This window comes from Macaca nemestrina, chromosome 3 (genome assembly GCF_043159975.1).
Source record: "Macaca nemestrina isolate mMacNem1 chromosome 3, mMacNem.hap1, whole genome shotgun sequence".
Classification (NCBI taxonomy): Eukaryota; Metazoa; Chordata; class Mammalia; order Primates; family Cercopithecidae; genus Macaca; species Macaca nemestrina.
The window spans coordinates 11,774,499-11,795,650 of record NC_092127.1 but is presented as its reverse complement, the minus strand read 5'-3'; the positions used below and the strand labels follow the sequence as shown (position 1 = coordinate 11,795,650).

General features: G+C 33.6%; 1 long non-coding RNA gene across 1 annotated transcript in view; it reads right to left on the bottom strand.

Moving 5' to 3' along the window:
* The window catches only part of LOC105466624 (uncharacterized), a 49,700-nt gene that overhangs the window by 24,655 nt on the left and 3,893 nt on the right, over positions 1-21,152 (bottom strand). The gene's annotated exons all lie outside the window — the stretch shown is intronic.

Sequence of the window (21,152 nt, the reverse complement as noted above, 5' to 3'; positions counted from 1 at the left end):
AAACATTATGAATTCATACATTCTTTTTTAAAATAAGTCTTCTAATACCTAATAATGTTACTTATCTTTGGCTTAATAATAAAATAAATTGACTAAGATGGATTGAGCATTTATTCCATTTTAAAAACTGAACACTACTTAGTAGATACAGATTTTATTCTTACTTTACTCAGGAGAATAATCTACCTAAGATAGAAAGTTGATAAGTAGTAAAGATAGGACTCAACTTTGGTCACTAGTAAGAGAGTCACATATTTACCAAGGTATAACTATCGCAAAATCCTCAGAGGATGTTGATACATTCATTTGTGCTTAATGTTTTTGAGAACAGTAATTTGTTTGACTATATAAACAAGAATGCGGCCATGAAAAACAAAAGACCTTCTGGCATTAAAAAACAATACAAAAGAAAACAAAAAACGAAAAAAAAAAAAAATGCTACTTAGGAAAAAATAGCCAAGCGTTTTCTACCTCTGTTTTCAGTATAAGAATTTTCAAGTGTGCACTTCTGCTCATATGGTCCTTTTATTCTCTCATGTCTCCAACATTTTGGCAGAAATCACTGTAAAAATATTGGGCTGTGCAGAATTCTATGAGGCTGGAATAGATTTTGAAGTACAAGTTCCAGGTAACGTGCCTGCAGTATGCAAAGTTCAAACAACCTACCTGGTTAGAACAAAACAAGGGTTTATGGCACTGTTAGAAAACATTTCCCTGACAGCGTCATGGTGGGAGAATAAAAGCCTCTTAAAACCTTCAAGAAAGAAATATTTTACAATAGTTTTGCTTTTTCTGTTTGGGTTTCATGATGCGGAATCATGCTGTAAGGATCAGAGTAAGCTTTTACTGATATGATTGTTTCTGCAATATTTTTGATAATTTCCTTAAAGATATAATACACACACCTTTTACCATAAACTCATATAAAAATAGCTGTTATCATGGGTTATAATAATAATAAAAACGTGCTGAAGCATTTTCATTTTTGTTTCTTTATTTAAAGTTATATGTATGTATATATATTTAGGTAAACCATAATTTTTTGTAAAGACAAATAACTACCCAAGACTAACACTTTAAAAATTGTGAAGAAATTAAGGGCAAACAATTTGCCTTTGATATCAGAAGTGAGTACTCCAAAGGACAAACATCGAAGAAAACTATTCGCCTGTAGTCCCAGCTACTCGGGCGGCTGAGGCAGGAGAATGGCGTGAACCCGGGAGGCGGAGCTTGCAATGAGCCCAGATCGCGCCACTGCACTCCAGCCTGGGCGAGAGGGAGACTCTGTCTTTGCTACTTTTAGAGAGTTAAAATTAAGTAGTCTTTGCATATTTTTCCTTCAGTATCACAGGTAGAGAGTTTAACCACAATCTCTACACGATTTAAAGTTATCTGAGCCTCCTTTTACACTAGGTGTAAAAAGTTCTTAACAAACTGAATTTGATAAATATGAAATGAAAACCATTAATTCAATGCTGTCACATCGATGTATTTAAATGGGGCAGTGGAGAGAAAGACCAATAATTAGGCAGAGAACTCAAAGATGTAAAGCAAGGTGGACCACAGGTCATGGTACTGGAGCAAGAAAGGCGCTGTGCCTGCAGAAACAAACCCAGGGTCAACAGGAAAGCAGGCAACGTACCTGGTGTCCCGGTTGCTATTGGTAATTAACAAGCCACCCCCAAATGTGGTGGGAAAATAGCCATTAAGCTCACAGACTGCGTGGTTCTGAAATTCAAGCAGGGTACAGGGCAAGAAACTCGTTTGGAGTCCACAGTCAGGCTTCAAGAATGTGTGACTTTCAGTCTCAAAACCATGTAAACCCCACATAAACAAGAACCAGTTGCATTGTAGAAGATCATGTGCATTAGAAGAGTTTGCTATCACCAGCATTATAAAAGAAAAGCTATCACGATTGGAGACATGGACAAAGAGACTGCTTGATTACCTGGCTAGTGGAGTACCATTGCCCTGGCTGACAGCAACATATTTTAATAGACTTTACTACGTCTTTATTACTTTGTAATCAAGGTGTATCATACAATACCTTACATATGTTTGGTTAATATTTATGACATATTCAATTACGGGTTAAATTTTTTTAAATGATGATAAAAACAAGCCCAACACTAAAGCTGGACCAACTTTTTAAAAATTGGGATATAACTCATACCATAAAATTCACCTGTGTAAAGTGTACAAAGGTTTTTAATATATCTACAAATGTGTGCAAACATCTCTATCTAATTGCAGAATATTTTTATCACCCTCCAAAGTAACCTCATACCCAATAGCATCTACTACTCAATTCACTCCCTCCAGTCCCTGAAAACCACTAATCCACTTTCTGTCTTTATGGATTTGCCTAGTTGAGACTTTTAAATGAAATCACAAAGCATGTGGCCTCTACGTCTGGCCTCTTTCATGTAACAGAATGTTTACAACGTTCATCCATGTTGCAGTATGTAATAGTATCTCATTAGTTTTTATGGCTGAATAGTACAGATATACCATTCTTTTTGCCATTTAATGGTTAAAAATTTATTTTTTCTCAACTTTTTAAGTCTTTTATGCATATTGTTGCTGTAAACAGTCTTCCATAATTTTGTATGGACATGTTTTCAGTTATTTCAATACTTAAGAGTGGAATCCTGGGTTCTGTGATAAGTATGTTTAACATTTTGAGGAAATGCCAAATTGTTTATCAAAGTGGCTGAAACATAACACATCGCCACCAGCCCTGCATAAGGGTTCCAATTTTTCCATACACTCACTCAAACTTGTTAGTGTCCGTCTTTTGGATTATAATCATCCTAGTAGTTGCTTAATGGTTATAATTTTGATTTGAATATCTCTAATTACTAATGATGTTGAATACCTTTTTGTCACAAGTTACTGGCCATTCGAGCATCTTTTTAAGGAAAAGTCTATTCATGATTTTTTTGCCCATTTTTAAATAGGGTTCTGTTAATTGGGTTTTCACTCAGTTCCCATTCTGTGAGTTATTTCACTTTCTTGACAAAGCCTTTGAAGGAAAAATATTTAATTTAAATGAAGTCCAATTTATCCATTTTTTTCCTTCTGGTTTTGGTGTCACAGTTAAGAAATCATTGTCAAATCTAAAGTCACAGAGATTTATGTGTATATTTCCTAAAAGTCTTAGAGGTTTTAGCTCTTACAGTGACGTCTTTGATCTATTTTGAGTTAGTTTGTAAGTCGTGTGCTACATAGAGGTCCAGTTTTCCTCTTTTGCATGTGGTTATCCAATTGTTGCCACAATAGGATATCTTTCCGCATTTCATTATCTTGGCAACCTTGTCAAAATCCAACCGATAGTAATGTAAGAATTTATATCTTCTTAATTCTACTCCTTTGATATTTGTCTCTCTTTATGCCAGTACTATACTGTCTCAATTACTCTAGCTGTATACTAAGTTATGAATTGGAAAGTTTGAGTCTTTCAATTTAGTTCTTTCTTTTAGTTTCTGGCTATTTTTTTATTCCATTTCCATGTAAATTTTAAGATCTGCTTTATTTTCTACAAGAAAATAAAATAGCCAGTCGAGATCTTGTTAGAGATAACGTTGAGTCTGTTGATTTAAGTTGTATTGCCACCTTTACAATATCACATCTTCTAATCCATTAACATGGGCTGTCTTTCCATTTAGTTCTTTGTTTTTGAAAAGAGTTTTATAGTATAACTGTATAAGATGTGCACTTCTTTTGATAAATATATTCCTAAGTATTTATTCTTTTTGATGTCATGCATAAATTTGTTTACTCAATTTTTTGATCATCCATTGTTAATATAAACACTCTACACTAATATGAATAAACAAACATTTTTATTCTTGTATTCTGTAATCTTGATAAACTGATATATTCTAAGAGTTTTCTCTCTATTTTGGTATATTCCTTTGGATTTCGTATTCAAGATTATATCATCTATTAAAAGCGATAGTTTCTCTTTCTTCCTTTCTATGTGACTAAATGCTCTGGCTAGAACCACCCACGTTACGATGAATAGCAGTGACAAGCGTGTACATGCTCACCTTGTTTATATTCTTAAGGGGAGACTATCAGTATTTTACCATTTTTTTTTTGTATTATTTGTAATGCCACCTGCAGTTTTTGTTTTGTTTTTAAAATAGATGCCCTTTATTGGGTGAGAAATTTCTCTTTTATTTCTACTTTAAGTGTTTTTTTTTAAAAAAAAAAACATGAAAGGGTATTGAATTTTATTAGAAGGTTTTTTTTTTTTTTTTTTTAAATCATGAAACTGTATTGAACTTTGTTTGCAGCTAGGTGACAATTAGGTTTTTTTCCTTATTCTATAAATATTGTGTATTATATTGAATGATTTTCATAGGTTGAATGAACCTTGAAGTGCTGGGATGACTTGCAGGTAGTTGTGGTGCACAATCGTTTAAAATGCTACTCAATTTGGCTTGCTAGTGTTTTGTTGAAGGCTTTTGAGTCTATATTCGTAAGAGATATTGATGTGTAGTTCTTGCTCATTTGTCTTTTTCCTTATAATGTCTTTGAGTGGTTTTGAATTTTGTTTGCCATTATTTTGTTGAAGGCTTTTCAGTTTATATACAGAAAAGATACTGGTCGCAGTTTTTGTTATAAGGATAATATTGAACTCTTAAAATGAATTGGGAAAATGTTTCCTTCTATTCTATTTTCGAAATAGTTTGTGAAGGATTGGTGTTAATTTTTGTTTAGCTGTTTGCTAGATTTCACCAGAGAAGACATTTAATTCTTGGCCTTTTATGGAAAGGTTCTTGATAACTAGTACAATACATCTTCTGGTATGAATCTAATCAGAATTTATTTCTTCTTGAGTCAGTTCCAGCCACTTCTTGTAGGCAATCTAATTTATTAGCACACAATTGTTCACATTTTTCTCTGATAATCCTTTTTCTCTCTTTGATTCCTGACTTTAGTAATTTGAGCCTTCTCTTTTTTTAAGCTCAGTCTAGCTAAATATTTCTAAATGTTATTGATCTATTCAAAGGAATAACATTTAGTTTATTTTTCTTTATTTCTGTTATTTTCACTCTAATCTTTATTATTTCCTTCTTCTTGCTTTTTGTTTAGGTTGTTGTTATTTTGTAATTTCATAAGTTAGAAAACTAGCTTATTTATTTGAAATCTTTTCTATTTTTTTTTTTTTTTTTTTTTTGAGATGGAGTCTTGCTCATCGCCCAGGCTGGAGTGCAGTGGCGCGATCTCGGCTCACTGCAAGCTCTGCCTCCCGGGTTCACGCCATTCTCCTGTCTTAGCCTCCCGAGCAGCTGGGACTACAGGCACCCGCTACCATGCCTGGCTGATTTTTTGGATTTTTAGCAGAGACGGATTTTCACTGTGTTAGCCACCTATTTTTTAATGTAGACATTTACAGCTATAAATTTGTTCTGAGTCTTGCTTTAGCTGTATTCCATAAGTTTTGGTATGTTGTTTTCATTTTCTTTGACTTGTAAATGTTTCTGTTTTTTCTTATGAATTGTATCTTGACCCATTAGAACTGTTTTCTATAATTTCCACATATTTCTAAATTTCCCAGTGTCTTTCCATTATTAATTTTTACTTCATTCCATTATGTTAGAAAATATATATTGTATGATTTCAATCCTTGTGAGTTTATTAGATTTGTTTTATGGCTTAGCATATGGTCGATCCTGGAGAATGTGCCATGTCCACTTGAGAATAGTGTGTATTCTTCTGTTGGCAGAGTGCTCCATAGCTGTGTGTTAGGTGAAGTTGGTTTATAGCATGGGTCAGGCTTCCTATATCCTTGCTGATCTTCTAGTTGTTTTTTTTCTTTATTGAAATTGGGTAATTGAAGGCTTCAAATGTTCTTACTGAATCTTTCCTTCCTTTCTCTTTTCTTTCCTTCTTTCCATAAGCAATATAAACTGTATTTTGCAGGCTGGACGAGGTGGCTCACACCTGTAATCCCAGCACTTTGGGAGGCCAAGGCGGGTGGATCACCTGAGGTTGGGAGTTCGAGACCAGCCTGACCAACATGGAGAAATCCTGTCTCTACTAATAATACAAAATTAGTTGGACGTGGTGGTGCATGCCTGTAATCCCAGCTACGTGGGAGGCTGAGTCAGGAGAATCGCTTGAACCCCGGGAGTCAGAGGTTGCCGTGAGCCGAGATCACGCCACTGAACTCCAGCCTGGGCAACAAGAGTGAAACTCCATCTCAAAAAAAAAAAAAAAGTGTTTTGCCTCTAGTAACAATTTTGGCTTCAAAGTCTATTTTGTCAAATATTAGTTTGTATGTTATACCTTTATTATTTTCAACTTTTTTTTTTTTTTTTTGGTCTCAAGTCTAAAGTGTATCTGCTGTAGACACCACAGAGTTTAATTTAACAAAAAACAACATTCTGTTAATCTGTGCTTTTAATTGAAGTGTAGATACCTTTGCATTTAGTATGTTTACTGATAGGGCAGGACTTACCTCTTCTACCTTGTTATTTGTACTGTGTATGTCTCATTTCTTTGTATGTTTATTCCTCTGTTTCTCAATTATCATCTTTTTGTATGTGTGCTAAGCAGATATTTTCTTGTGTAAAAGTTTAATTTCCTTGTCAGTTCTTTTATTATATATTTTTGAGTTATTTTCTTACTGGTTGCCCTATGCATTACAATTAACAGCTTAATATATAATCATCTAGTTCAGATTAACAACAATTTAATAATCTATGGATCTTCACTGCTATATACTTTTATTTCCTCTTCGTTTTCATTTTATTTCCTCCTCCATGTTTTCATTGTAAAATTGCATCTTTATGTGTTACTTGTACATCAATACAGTTCAATAATTTTTTCTTTATGTAACTATCTCTTAAATTACATAGGTATAAACAAATTACACACACACACATATATATTTGAGTTTATCCTATTTGGAGTTGAATTTTTTGAATGTGTTGGTTAATGAATGTTTTTCTTGAAATTTAGAGAGCTTTTGTACATCATTTATCCAAGTATTCATTGTGCCTCTTTTTTGTTTTCCTTATATCTGGGGCTCCAATTAACTGTATGTTAGTCTACTTGATCGTTTTCCACAGGTATCTGAATCTCTGTCTATTCTTCGTTCTTTTATTGTTTGTTTCTCAGACATTTGCTGTTGACTGTTTTTGGCAGATGCCCCAAGGAAAAATCTGGTTGTTGTGAGAAAAGCTTTGAGTTAGGTCAAATAAAGACAAGCCCTGTTTGTGGATGATTTGAGGAACTGTCAGACAGTTCAGATGATCATAATGCACTGCAAATGGGGTGTCTGGATAGTTTCCAATGAGTGTTTGCTCCCCCTCTGGTAGCTACTAGGCTGTTGGTTTTATTAGTACAGTAATTGCAGGGCTGTTGATTTTCATGGCTACCACGTAGCTGGGGATAGGAAGATGGAAATAGAGCGTGTTAAAACACCACAATCTTCGTTGTTTAGCCATTTTTCTTGAATAAACACTTCTAAGTTTATTGAAAGCCTTGGTTAACCTTCAGAGTTGTGATAAAATAGATTTTGACAATTTTTTCAGTGTTCTCATTGCTTTCATGGAGAAATAGATTTTTGGAAGTCCTTCCTCTGCTGCCCCTGCTAATGTCATGGCACTAATCAATTTTAGCTGTTTTTTTTTTTCTTTTAATGATTTAGTTGGTGCACACATCTTGTGAAGCCTTAGGATCTTCATTAACAAGAGAAACTCAGTTTCTGATTCAATTTTAGAATGCTAAATAATGCAATTCTGGTTGTTGTTAAGTTATATAAAATAACATTTCAAACAAAATCTCCTTTTAATTTGAAATTTTAAAAAAGGACAGTTTTAGTAATAGTAACAAACACAAAATTAATTCCTTTTATGGACATTGTAAGGACTCACCACTCCTTAAATAAAACGTTATTGTAATTGTTATTTTCATCATTGAAACCAGTAATAACAATGCACATTAACATTTACATAAACAAAAAATATTCAATTTGTGGTATTTTTTAGCAAACAGAAGCAATGTAAACTTTCATTACTGGATAAGGATTTTTAACATTGGTAATAACAAGCATATTATGATCATTGTTGCACTTGAAGTGTTTTTCATAAAGATAGTCTGGGGACTAAAAATGGAAACATTAAGCAGTTTAGGTAATTTGATTTAAATGTATTTATAATGGTATTATATCAAACAGATTCTTTACTCAGCACAGTGCTAAAGTTGTTTCTTCTTTCAGATACAAAGAATTTACTCATAGTTAAGAACTATACTCCCTAATTTAGACAAAAAAAAAAAATAATAGGGACAAGAACACTCAGAAACGATCTTAATAGCCTGGATGTAATCAGGGACCAAAATTTAATTTGACTGGCCACAATGCCTAATTTTCTGATAAGTTTCTGCTTTCTGATACATGTTGTTTCATCCCAGAGTGAAAATTCAAGAATAAGCTTAAGAAACCCTCAAAATTTGTAACTATCTTATGCTAGAAAAAGAAAGGGGTGAGAGGTTGTGGAATGGAGGTAAGAAAAGGCCATATAAAACTTAACCACTGCCCTTAACACAAAAGATCAGAATTTGGCTCACAGCTCTTCCATAATTATCTATGAAATCATGAAATCAGAGGTTTCAACTCTCAAAATTGGATAACAGTAATAAAATGGCTATTACGTAAATGAGATGAGAGTATATGAGAAGGTTGAAATACGCCTTTATACAAGTTGTCAGACGTTCTTATGACTCCCCAAATAATGTTTTCTCAAGGAAGCTTATAACAACTGTGTGTTTGATTTTGCTTTTCCACTTTTCTCACCCCTCTGATGATGATTATATATGACAGTCTGCACACACAGGAAACTCCCACCATAATGACAATTTAGCACATTAAAATACATGTCTTCGTATGTCTTTTTGCTTTGTATTTATACTGCCACAGGAAGCTCCGTTCAGAAAGTCTCTTCTGTGCTGGATGGTGCCTGTGTAGAATATTGTGGATGCTCATAGGGTAATTGGACTCTTTTTGAGAGAACTCAGGTAAATGGTTTTTCACTATAAAGAAAATACTCTCTTTCAGTGTCATCAGCTGCCTGTGTGTGGCTTGGTGGGAAGAAAGAGGGTGTTAGGAAAGATCGCAATAAGTTAACTTGCAACCTGCTGTTATGCACCTGACGGCTGAATAGATGCTTTTTCTCTGTGGGAGCCTGTTAACCTGTTACCAGCAAGTCTGATTCTTGCTGAACTTGGTACAATATTAATGAAAAGCCGCAGGAAGCAGAGGAGAGGTGTGTTCCAGGCCAGGCTAGGCGGCCGCAACTGCAGTTAATCACCTCCCAGTTCTTCTTAGAGGTTTCCTTTTCCTGCCTCTTTGAATTAAACAATATTGGGTTTATTCAGGATGTAACTACAGAGAAACATTTTGAGCTTAGAATCAGAAGGTTGGACCAAAAAAGAAGCAATCTGTTCAACTTCAAAAGATTAATGGGTAGAAAATTTGAACAATAATCTTTTTTTTTTTTTTTTTAAGTTTATTTATAATTATTATACTTTAAGTTGTAGGGTACATGTGCATAACGTGCAGGTTTGTTACATATGTATACTTGTGCCATATTGGTGTGCTGCACCCATCAACTCGTCATTTACATCAGGTATAACTCCCAATGCAATCCCTCCCCCCTCCCCCCTCCCCATGATAGGCCCCTGTGTGTGATGTTCCCCTTCCTGAGTCCAAGTGATCTCATTGTTCAGTTCCCACCTATGAGTGAGAACATGCGGTGTTTGGTTTTCTGTTCTTGTGATAGTTTGCTAAGAATGATGGTTTCCAGCTGCATCCATGTCCCTACAAAGGACACAAACTCATCCTTTTTGATGGCTGCATAGTATTCCATGGTGTATATGTGCCACATTTTCTTAATCCAATCTGTCACTGATGGACATTTGGGTTGATTCCAAGTCTTTGCTATTGTGAATAGTGCTGCAATAAACATACGTGTGCATGTGTCTTTATAGCAGCATAATTTATAATCCTTTGGGTATATACCCAGTAATGGGATGGCTGGGTCATATGGTACATCTAGTTCTAGATCCTTGAGGAATCGCCATACTGTTTTCCATAATGGTTGAACTAGTTTACAATCCCACCAACAGTGTAAAAGTGTTCCTATTTCTCCACATCCTCTCCAGCACCTGTTGTTTCCTGACTTTTTAATGATCGCCATTCTAACTGGTGTGAGATGGTATCTCATTGTGGTTTTGATCTGCATTTCTCTGATGGCCAGTGATGATGAGCATTTTTTCATGTGTCTGTTGGCTGTATGAATGTCTTCTTTTGAGAAATGTCTGTTCATATCCTTTGCCCACTTTTTGATGGGGTTGTTTGCTTTTTTCTTGTAAATTTGTTTGAGTTCTTTGTAGGTTCTGGATATTAGCCCTTTGTCAGATGAGTAGATTGCAAAAATTTTCTCCCATTCTGTAGGTTGCCTGTTCACTCTGATGGTAGTTTCTTTTGCTGTGCAGAAGCTCTTTAGTTTAATGAGATCCCATTTGTCAAGTTTGGCTTTTGCTGCCGTTGCTTTTGGTGTTTTAGACATGAAGTCTTTGCCCATGCCTATGTCCTGAATGGTACTACCTAGGTTTTCCTCTAGGATTTTTATGGTATTAGGTCTAACATTTAAGTCTCTAATCCATCTTGAATTAATTTTCGTATAAGGAGTAAGGAAAGGATCCAGTTTCAGCTTTCTACTTATGGCTAGCCAATTTTCCCAGCACCATTTATTAAATAGGGAATCCTTTCCCCATTTCTTGTTTCTCTCAGGTTTGTCAAAGATCAGATGGCTGTAGATGTGTGGTATTATTTCTGAGGACTCTGTTCTGTTCCATTGGTCTATATCTCTGTTTTGGTACCAGTACCATGCTGTTTTGGTTACTGTAGCCTTGTAGTATAGTTTGAAGTCAGGTAGCGTGATGCCTCCAGCTTTGTTCTTTTGACTTAGGATTGTCTTGGAGATGCGGGCTCTTTTTTGGTTCCATATGAACAATAATCTTAAATGATTGAGAGGAAGTTCTGAAGGCAGGGTATTTGATAAAAATATATTTATTTCATTTAAAGCATTTTCTGAGGAAAATTAAGTTTTAAGTTAAAATTATCATAAGATTTAAATGTATTTAAAATTGTACTAGAGAACTAAGAAATATAAGACATTAAGCTTACTGTTTCTCTTTAGTGAAGGTCTCATAAAACTCATATAAATCTTTGCTTGTAAAAATTTTCACTGTTAAAATTTATAAACTATTACCATTAAAGTTGATTTTTTTCCCCTCTTTTTCAGGCTTGTTTTTCTGATTTCTTCATCTCTCTTGTCTCTCTGCTGCTACTCCTCCCTCTCATGTGGGTCCCTAGAGATGTGATAGTGAACAACAAAATGTGGACCCCCCTTTCTGCTCTCGGGGAACTTATTCTATAGCTATATATTATATATTATTCTATCGTAGAGAACACAAGCATGAATCAATTGTAAGAGAAAAATGTAAAACTGGAACATTGGCTATCCTTGGACCCATGGATAAACATGAAGTAAATTTTTCTCTTGATGGTGATATTTTATATATATATATATGTGTGTGTGTGTGTGTGTGTATGTATATATGTATATATGTATATGTGTGTGTATATATATAGTGTGGTACAGAGTGATAGATATATACTGTGATATGTATATATAGTGATATATATATCTATATATAGTGATATATATATATAGTGTGGTACAGATAGTGATATATATATATAGTGTGAGATATATATATACACACACATACAAACACACTCACACACATATATATATATATGTAGTGTGGTATGGATAGTGTGGTACAGAAAGCATCCAATGATGCATCTTTTGTCATCTCATAGCTTGTGACCTGTGACTGAGAGTACTGTTGTTGGAGACGAAGTTCTGGCTATGATCCCAGTTTTATTATTAATTGACAGGGTTGAGTCAGAACAGTCAGCAGATCATGCCAATTGCTTTGTGTCAACAGCCTGTTGAGGAAGCTGTAGCTGTCTTTGGTAGCAGTGGTCAGTGTTCTAGTTTTACATTTTCTCATACAATTGATTCATGCTTGTGCCCTCTACTGTAGAATAAGCTTCCTGAGAGCAGGAAGCCGGGTTCACATATATGGTGATGATATATATATATATATATATCGATTGAAGCACATATTATAGATATATGCTTAAATATATATGTGCATTTATGTATGTGCTTAAATCAACATGTCCCTTTCATGTCAGCAAAATGATAGCTTATGAAAATGTATTCACTGTTACGGTGTAAAACTGTCCCTAATGCCACTTCCCCTTTATTTTATTTGGGTTTGTGTATTTTGAAGTAGTGGTAGAAGAAAAGAATTGTACAATTTTCTTAAAGTTTATATTATGGGAATAATAATGGAAGTTCCAACTTTTCTTATTGTTAGAAGACAGCCATGGTTTTTACTTTTCAACACCAATTCCTCAGGTAGGGGACTGTACATAATTTATATAAAAGTCTTCAATAAATGATTTTTTATAAACAGCTATTGGAACACTCACTGGAACATGGTGATCCACTTCCCGTTCCAAGAATACAAGAGAATCAAATGTTAGATTTTTTTTCTTTCATGATTTACCTGAATTCCATGCTGTCAGTTCGGTAAACTTCTTTTTTTTATTATACAGATCTACTTAGCTACTGTGGTCATTGATAAGAGTGTTTTCTACAGAAGCAGAGATAAAAAAATCAATGTAAAAATGCTCATATTGGGAAATGGGCTGCAGTAGGAAATGACAGCAGGCTTTATTTAAGCTGTGGATCAAAACAAACGTATATTCTCTTTGCCTGGAAGACTGATGAAAGTTGGCAGCAATTTTTCTCTATATTCACAACTATATAATTGATGTTCAACTTCTGCAGATTCTGTCTGTTCTCTCATTGATTATTCAAGTACTTTTAAAAAAATTCCTGCCATCTTACTCATAATGCATCTTCATAACAGGGCACGGTGTTCAATTTTCTTTGTGTGATATAGTAAGCAACAGTGCAGTAGTATAAGGTGAGTATTCAACCTTGAAAAGTAACTTTTTTTGTTTGTTTGTTTGAGACAGAGTCTCTCTCTGTAGCCCAGGCTGGACTGCAGTGGCGTGATCTCACTCACTGCTACCTCTGGTTCAAGCAGTTCTCCTGCCTCAGCCTCCTGAGTAGCTGGGATTACAGGCACGTGCTACCACACCCAGCTAATTTTTGTATTTTTAGTAGAGACAGGGGATTCACCATGTTGGCCAGGCTGGTCTTGAACTCCTGACCTCATGATCCACCTGCCTCGCCTCCCAAATTGTTGAGATTACAGGCGTGAGCCACCGCCCCTGGCCCGCAACTTGTTTTATTAAAGGCTGTCATATATAAAAGCATATATTTCAAAAAACTTTCTTGATATTGAGAACTATATATGACACCTAAAGACGGTACATTTACATGATTAAACTGTTTATGTGGATAAAACAAAACATATCATCTAAAAGACAATTTTTGAATTTTTTGGTGGGATTGTTATTTGGTGGTGCTTTATAAAATTTTACTTAAAAATTTTGCTTTTCAACTTATTTTAATATACTCTTGTCTGTATGTAAGAAGTGAATAAATATTTTCAGATATTTTTATATTTTAGTCATGCTCATTGCAAGTTGCACAGAGAACGTCATCAACTTCCATGTGACATATTCGGTGGGAAAGTTATTTCAGATTAATCCATACAATTTAGTTCTGCATTTATATGAATAGTTTTTAGTCATTTTGAGTTCACAGAACCTTTGAAATTTTCCACCTTTTTGCTATGACTATTATCTGGTGATGGGTCATCCAATTTTACTTAAAAGTAAGTTATTTTGCTTCTCTATTGTAGTGTTTCCTCTTCTCTTCTGTATTATATGAGAAGAAATTGAAATATTATGTTTTTTTCTATTTTATTTTTATATTTTGCATTGTAGGTCATGGGAAGAATGTCTTGAATCTTTAAATGATATGTGTAAAAGTCATTGTACATTAATTCAGACAACTTAGCTATGCTCCTTTTATATACATATTTTAAACTTCCTGGGGTCACAGACATGTTTTGAAAAGTAATGAAACTATCAAATGCACATACAATTTTGCATTTACTATTAGAGGGATCATTGACATCCTTAAGACATTCTGAAGACTTGTGGATATGCATACTCACACATGTAGAGACTGCTGGGCCATTTAAGAATATATTCAAGATATACAACTACATTAGAAACAAAAAAAGAGGCTATCTAGCAGGAATATTTTTTTCCAAGGAAAAATGTTTTCCAAGGAAAAATAGGGTGTTTTGGAGAGGATGGTATGGAGGATGGTAGTTTGGGGATAGATTATTGAAGAGTTTGGGAAGAAGATTATAGGTGGTTAAGAGACGTAAAGAACACACAAAACAGTATTTCATCTTACACCAAGCTTATGTTTTACAGAGAAGTATCTACTATGGCAAGACTAACATTACTCATTTTTGAATTATCATGAGGCAGATTTCTGGATTCCATTTAGGATGAAGTTCAAAAGTTCTAAGATTTGATAGCTGAAATACCATACCTGTTTTTATAAATATTTGAATTTTATATTGAAAGTATGTTTGTTAAAAATGAAAACAATGAAAGAATTTACGAGTTTACATAAAAGCCATTTCCTAAAAACTTATCTGGGTTTCCTTACCTATTGGCAATGGGAATTGGTGATTGTACTTTTGTCATTTCCAAGGCACATGTCTTAGAACGCAGAGCAGTTTATTAAATGGCAGTCTCTGCAGTAATATAAACCAGGTGTTAATTTTAAATCCCCAAACTGGGAAGATAAGTATTATTTAAATGTTTAATGGTTCTGTTACTAGAAAAAGTCCTTCCAGATTTGAAAACTAATTGTAATCTCTATTTCAAGATTCTAGAAAACGGTGCGACTCGGGTGGGGACTCATTTAGTTATTCCATGTGCTTTTGGACTTTTTCGTTTGGCAAATCTATAGTTAGATATCATTATCTCCCTTTAAAACTCCTTTACCAATTTAGCTGCTTAGATCCACTACTAGGAGAGACAGAAGACAGCCCTTAAGTCTAATAAATATTATTAAAATCTATAAAATATATAAAAATAGGCAGAGAGAAAATAATATATTTTTACCTGTTTTATACTCTAAATGCATTTTAAACTTTTTAGCTGACATTTTCAAACAGAAATGATCACAGAGCTTTAACAATTTTTAATACTTTGCCATATTTAGCATATTTATTGTTGAAACATTTTTAATGTTTTTGAGTGTTACAAGCATTCTTAATTGCTTGAACACATACAGATGATTGAATAAAAAAAAAACATATTGTTCAGTGGGTTAGCGCACGCAAAGACCTGTGTAATGTCTTTCGAGGTTGGGATCTAGAACATTGTCAAAACTCAAAGATCTCATGCTGCTTCCTCATCACTACACGCTACCTCCCAAACTTAAACAGTATCCTAAGTTCCACGGGAATTACTTTGGTTTGGCTTGCACTTTTACTTAGGAGAACACGCATTTTTAAATACGACAGTTTATTTCATAAATTTTAGTGGAATCATAAACTAGGTATTCGTTTGTACCTGACATATTTCAAATTTTGAATATTCTTTTCAAATATTCATACATATTATTGTGTGTAACACTTTTTCATTAACTTTCAGGGTCATATAGTATGGATGTACCATACTTTATTTCACTGATGATCAACATTTGGAATGAGTTCTCTCTTTGCAATATTATAGATAATGCTGTATAAAATTCTTGTGTATACCCTGTTACACACATATGCATCCATTTCTCATGTCGACAGAGACAAATTATAGGGTCATTAGATATACAGATACATGTTTACTAGGCAATGACTATTAGGTCGACTTAAGTCAAATTTTTAAATCATGTTATTTACAGGTCTGTATTCTTATGATTTTTTTCTTTTTGTTACTGAGAGAAATGAGAAAATTCTCCCGCCATGACTTCAGACCTATTTCTCATTTAATTTTTCCCAATTTCTGGCTGTTCCGATCTCTTGCCCTGCTCCTAATTTTTCTTATGAGTTCTGATTGAAGATCTCTGAAGAAGAACATGTGTGTGGATGTAAACTTCCCATGGGTTTACAGTCTCAGGCGTTCCTGGCCTTTAACAACGTAATCAAAAATTTAACGATTTTTACCTGTTTACCAGACAGCTGTGGTTTCCTCCCAAGCTCTACAACAGTTGAACCAATAATTATCTCCTGGCTTTCTTTGGAGGTATTCTTTCCTAAACTCATGTCTACTTTTCCTTTTCTTTTTTTTTTTTCTTTTATTTTTAGAGATGGGATCTCCGTGTGTCACTTAGGCTGGAGCATAGTGGTGTAATCAATCATAGTTCACTGCAGCCTTGAACTCCTGGTCTCAAGGGATCCTCCCACCTCAGCTTCCTGAGTAGCTGGAACTAAAGGTATGCACACCCATGTTCCATGTTCTGCCTTTTTTATCTTTTTTTTTTTGAGAGCCAGGGTCTCACTTTATAGCCCTGGCTGGTCTCAAACTCCTGCCTTCAAGAAATTCTCCCACCTCGGCCTCCCAGAGTGTTAGTATTACAGACGTGAGCCACCTTATTTTTTATTGAAAAAAATATGATGTACACATGTTTTGATATATGTATACATTGTGGAATGGATAAATCAAGTTAAATAACATTGCTGGCCCTCATTCTTTTTCTTTAAATTCCCAAAAGTTTCTCTCTCCCATACACATGCATTTGGTGTTTTTGTTTCTGTTTTCAATGTTTTCTGAATTAATTTATATAATCCTTTTCCTGTCTTTTATTTTGTTGTCTATTGAGATTTTTATTAGTATTTACCTCTTATTTTAGTATGCATTTTCCCATTCTTAATGTGATTCTAAATTCTTCTTTATAATTTTTCCTTCTATAATAAAAATATTCAAAAGTAAATGCTTCTTTTAAGGTAAAGATTTCACTGATGCGTTGGTTTTTATCTAAAGGCTACTTTAGATGTGAAAATTTAAGTTCCATTAGATTAAATATGTAGGACATCATTTATTCATATGTATTTAAATTATAATATCAGAGATTGTATATAAATACATAATTAGCTTTTGTTTCATGGACATGTAAATATATTCTAAATTTGAAGAATTAATCTATTAAAAGAATTCACTGGTTGTAGTCCTTAAATTCTTCATTATCTTACTTATTTAATTCTTAATCATATAATTAAAAAAAAATCTATTGAGATTTCCCAGTATAATTTTGTCAATGTAGATTTACACTTTGAATAGTTTTTTTATAGTTGTTATTTGACACATAAAGGGTTTTGACTCAATTTCTTTCCTAAATTGTGAATTTTAACACTATATAATACCCTTCTTAGCACTCTAAATAATGAAAACATGTAAGGTTAAAAAATTTCCCTTGGCTATAACTTCCATAGTGACCCATTTGCATCGATCCAGAGGTTAGTTTTAGAGTGTTCTTTTGCTTAATGGCTTTAATATTAAATCCCACTGTGACTGATGATATTTCCAATCTTGATTTGTTTTCTTATTGAATTGAACTGAGGAACATAACTTAGAATTTTCATGCTTTATTTAGTGTTCTTTCTTTCTTGTAATAGTGTTTCTTTCTGGTAACAGAATAACTGTTTTCATGTAGCATAACAATATTAGATATTTTCATCATATTTTTGTTTACTGTTTATTGTTTATTGTAGTTTTTTTCTTTCAATTTTCCATGATTTCCTTGTTTTTCAGGTATAGAGTTGTCCTTTTTTAATTTGAAATTTCTCAATAATTCTTTCATTATACTAGAGGTAACTTCTTTTTCATAGTACTTACAAATGAACATATATTTCTCTATTATCATATAAAATTCCCTAACCCCCACTTTTTCTCTTTCTATCCCTCTTAATAAGATAGGACATGCCAGATGCTTCTATTCCCCTACTCTCTGTCTTCTCCAGTGAGACTTTTAAGACATCTTTGCTATGACTTCTATAATCTGAAAGCCACTTAAGATTCTACGTCTTAGATGGCTTTTACTTTTACTTCTATGCAATTATTACATTTTTAACAGATTATATTTCTTCATAAATCTCTATGTAATATTGAAGCTATACATTGTCATTTATTCTATATATCCATAAACAACTCAAGGTTTAATAATCTACCACTCTTCACTATCTTCTCATTCTCCTGTATAGGTTGGGATTTACTGGTTTGTTTATAATTATTCCTGGAATATTTTTCTTACATTTGGCATATGAGTTGATATATTTCAAATCCTTGTATTTCCAAAAGCATCTTTTTTTCACCCTGATAACAATGATATTTGACTTGAAGCTCTACTTGTAACCTAGAGTCCTTACCTCTTCTTAGTGTGTAGACATTATATCGTTCTAACATTTTCGTTTTACTCGGTATGAATAGGCCATGGTTATTTTGATTTGTAGGCCTTTTTGTAGCTTAGGTTTTTTTTTCTTTTTTTAAAAAATCTTTCTGATACTTTGTAAAATTAAGTTCATAAATACTATTAAGAATTAGAAAAAAAATAGAGGGATAGAGAAAATATGTGTGTGTGTGTGTGTGTATGTGTGTGTGTGTGCCGTGTGTATTGAGCTTGAAATTCCTTCTGAGGCCTCTTTGTGTTGTTATTGCAGTGGTGTTAAAATAATGCCTGTCTATTCTAATTATTTTTCATTAGATTCTGTCTGCTCTGTGTGTTTCACTTGCTTCTCCTGTCCAGGTTATGTTCATTTAGGTCTGTCAGTCTTCTTGAACTCCTCACTTTTCTCTAGTTCTGCTACTGGGATTTATTGAGTGGCTGAAATCCTGTGAGAGGCAGCGGGCACAGTACTTTCTGTTCTTTTTGATCAGTGATCCTCTAGCCATCAGGTTACCATTCTCCATTTAGGCACTGGGTTGAAGTTCCCTGCTCTTTATCTGCATGCTTTGGCGCTTCTCTCACCTAGAGGAACCAGGGAGTCCTCCAGGGAACACCTGCCTGATCAGATGTTGTCTTTCTTTAAGAAAGAAAAAGGGAGGTTAGGGGCACAGCAGAGTTCTCTGCACATTCTCCCATTTTATTTATATTATGGTTCAATTTGAAAAAGATGTGATTTATATACAACTTTTTAGGCATCTATTGAGTAAAATGAAATATATCTGTAATCTTCTTAGTACATTATATTTATCAATATATCATACTTTTATTACTTGGTGGAAACACTATTAAGTAAGAAGTTCATTCTCATTTCATGTTCTTAAATATTTACAAGATGCACTGCTTCCTATGCCAATCTATGATTAAATGTAAAAGGGAGTTCCTAGCACAAGTAATTTAATAAAATTTAGACCTATGGACAAAGGAAGTTGAAAAATATCAAATCAGATTACTAAAAGTCTCATTTCTTAGGGCTAGAATTGGAGAATTAAAATAAGACCTAAGCTGTAGTCTATGTTGTAAAGACTTGTATTATGTAAAGTATTCTTGCTTTTTACTATACAGTGAAAAATGTATTTACTACATAATGCCACCCAATACACGGCTGGACAAGCAGTTGAAAAGATCTAATTATTAACAATATTTTTTGTAGATTGCATTTAATGATATTATTTTATGTCTGTGTTTTGATTGGAATAATTCTTAGGTTCCCTTTCTGAGTTTTTTTAAGCATAAGGTCCTATTTGCAAATAAAAGACATTATATAAATGTCAGATTAACATTCATTCAAAATATAACATTTTGAAAAACATTGTTAGTGGAGTTATGGAAGCTACTGTTGGTAATCTTTGATGGAAAATCACATTTTGAATAAGAATTACTTGAAATAACAATCTATTAAATAGAATCATTCTCATGAGGGATTTTATAGGTACTTTTGCAGTTTCTTAAGTAAATTCCAAAGTACTATCTCTTGGTTTAAAAACAACAACAACAACAAATAGGCTTTCTTTGTTAGGTATCTTTATAGTTGATGGCCTGTCAGGTTCAAGCATTAAAATCATTTTTTAAAAAATTATTTTCATGAGTTATGTTGACCGTTTCTCAACTGAGCTCCATTTTACCAAAGATTTACCAATTTTGTACATTGCATAATTTTCCAAATTGCTTCCTATACATATTTCATGGATGACACATCTAACAGAAACAAACCACTCTAGGAAGCTAGTAATGGGATAGTGTTGTTAGATACAACGGAAAATCTCGTTTTGAAAAGTTAGACCTTTTATTTATTTACCAAACGCTCTGTATTGTAGTGTCTTAGCAATATTAACACATTTAATACCCATAACCAAACTTTGAGGTTATTACCTCAATTTACTGAAGAGGAAATTGAGACACATGTAGGTTAACACATTTATCAGAAAAGTCATACAGGTGGCAGATGGCACAAAAGATCCCATCCTGAGCTTCTTCCTCTAAGGCCCTACTTTGAGCCTCCGCAAAGCTGACTTCCTTGTGATGACTGCCCCCAATTTACTGGTTGTGGGAACTAATGCAAACTGCTTAACCTTTCCATGCTACAGTTACTCTCCCCAGAAAGTAGAGATGATAATACTTACTCTGTGTTTGTTTGTTTGTTTTTGGTAAGATTAAAGGAAATGATAGATGTAAATCATTTAGTAGGGTACCTGACTTCTATTATTATCTAATAGTTTATTTTGTTAAATTACAAGTTAAAAAGAAGTAAAATTTTTGAAAACATTGCGTTAGGTTTAATCACAGTAGATGTTTTACTGATGTGAGGAAGTGTTTTGGAAAAATAGACACAGAGTACATCCTATGACATTTCATTTTCCACTCCATCATTAATATTAGCTTTCCCCCAAAAGGCAAGAATAAGTCCTGGAAATTATACTAGACCACTGTACATCTTAATGTTCTTCATGAAATCCATTGTTGGATTTTTCTTTTTTAAATCGAGAGATAGATATTGATTTCAATATTTATACGAGAAATACATTTAAAAGCTTTTCAGCTATTTGTAACAAACATGCTCTCCTACTTGTGTCACTGTACAATATTGGATGGGAGGCTATTTAATTGTATATA